The following is a 2,444-nucleotide window of genomic DNA, read 5'->3' as shown; positions in this document are numbered from 1 at the left end:
AAATCAAAGTCATGTTGTAGTTCAGCAATAAAACCTCTCTCTATAAAGTCAATCTGGTGGATTATGGTAAAAAAATGTCTAGTGCATATGTTGTTGATATTATCTGTATGATTATCTGGAGGTTGGCAGCCAATAGATAATAATAAGCAAAATGTTTAAAGAAGTTAGAGTATGTATAAACTTTAAGCACTAAAATTAAAAGCAGGTTGTTGAAAGAGCCATGTTTAAAAACCATTTTTAAGGGACTAAAATAGCAAATATAACCTGATGGGGTTTGTTCTCTTTCCTTAATGAAGGTTATCTAAGTGTGATATTTTGTCATATTTTTTAAATTGTAGCTATAAAAGGATTAAACATTTAATAACTTTAAAAAAAATTTTAGCCAAAATTTTGAAAAAGTCTTGTTGAAGTCTTTCAAATTTTACCATAGTTTTATCCAATGACCCATAACAGTGGTTAGCTACCAGTGTATCTGGAAAGTGTCAAAAGGGGTCAGCAATCTGAACCTCTTTTGAAATATAGCTTTATTATTATGTCTTGACTTTATATATTTTTTTTAGTTATACTTTTCTACTGAGTGTTCAAGACAAAGTTAAGCTGAGACTTATATTAAATAAAATTAACCTCTTGTTTTCTTTCCAGTTCAAATATTTCTCCTCAGGCAAGCTTGGAACCATGGAGCCTCTCAGCTCCTATCAGTGTCAGTGGTCCGGATGTGTCACGGCTTTGCTTGACCACTTTGGTTTCTGTGAAAGCATGGGAGATTTTTCCCTCTAAGTGACATTCATTTGCCATACTGCGTTGTTGATTATTATAATTTTGGTGTCAAGCAATCTCCTTGTTCAGGAGACTGGGTGACTTACCAAAGTTTATGATCTTGTAGAAAAGGTTCTCTCATGCCCTGGGTTTATTTTTAACCTTGGAGGGACAGGAACAAAATATTGCCTGTTGTGTAGCCTAGCTACCTTTCCAGTTCTGGTATCTTAACTTAAGTTGTTGAACACCCAGAAGAGAAGGTCAATAACATTAGCATTGTTATGGAAGTAGTGAACTTAACTGTTATAATTGTACATGACTATCAAGCACCTTGTAATACAAAGTATAGTTAGAGGACTGTTACTTCTGTCAATCATGATTGTTCTAATAGCTGAATTCCTGTAGAAAGTTAACAGAAAAAAATGACTTTAAATCAAGAGTCACATGTAATATTTTATCATGATAATGAGGCTGATATCATACTTGTAATATGCTTAAATGTCTATTTTAGTATAAAATAGGCATTGTTAAACATATTCATACCCTCCCCCAAAACACAAAATCTTTTACCTAAGTTGTTATCTTTTAATAAGATGCCAGGCAAGGAAAATGTATTCGCCAATAAAGTTATGTGTTATAATAAGTAGCTGGTGTAAGAGAAAGGCAAATACCTGAATCAAAAGGAAGTTATTACCATAAACAATATTTTGGAAGAGCTGTAGAGTCAGAAATATATTTATTACACCAGAAAAGTACCAATAATGCGTATGACAATTATTTGAAATCTTATGTCCTTCAATGTAGCTTGGTACCAAAAGCATCTCTTTAATGACACCTTGTATTTTCCATGGAAAATTTAATCTTTTAAAAATGATCACTATAAACACATCACAATAACTTATTTAGAACTTAACCATTTGATGATAACCAATGAAAACATTTTATAATAACATTTCAACAATGTTCATTGGGATGTGTCTCCCCTAAGGCTATGAAATGTTTTGGTTCCCCCACTAGTGAACAAAGATCAGAATAACTGTTTTCTGGACAGCTGCTCCTTTATTTACCAAGTGGAGTCCCATTCAGCCATCTCTTCAGACCTAAGGGTATTCATTTAATTACATTGTAAACAATTTTAATAACCGATAAAAAAGATGGTAATAATTAATGAATTATTTTAACCAATAAAATGTTTTGAGTTATTGTATACAGACAATAGTACAAATTACACTGGGAAAATTCATTTTGATATCAATATGATCAGCTACCAACCTAGCAGGGAAAGGCATCTAGTAGAGGCATCTGAGGAGGTAGTGGTGTTATATTGGTCTCCTCTTTGGGAGGGGCTGAAACACGCAGCAGCTCAGGAAGAACAAGGTCTCCAAAAGAGCAGATGGGTGATAGGATAGTGTCAGGAGTGGTTAATGCTCAAAGGAAACACTCCCCTTGAGCAAGACTCAACTGAAATTTGCAAACATTAATCATGGTCACACACTCTGACACAGACACTGTAGCCACTTTGGCCACCATAACTATGGCTGGGACTGTCACAGGCAGGACTGAAGTTACCATAGGTGCCATCTTAACTGAGGGTAAAGCCATTTTATATTGAGCAGATTTCAAAGGAGCCAGAACCAAGGGTATTAGACTACAAGAAAGTAAAGTTGGAGATGAGAGAGGATCTCCCT

This window comes from Heterocephalus glaber, unplaced genomic scaffold (assembly GCF_053883595.1).
Source record: "Heterocephalus glaber isolate CG9 unplaced genomic scaffold, H.glaber_assembly_v1.0 deba00001315, whole genome shotgun sequence".
Taxonomy (NCBI): domain Eukaryota; kingdom Metazoa; phylum Chordata; class Mammalia; order Rodentia; family Bathyergidae; genus Heterocephalus; species Heterocephalus glaber.
This window is presented reverse-complemented; position numbering follows the sequence as displayed.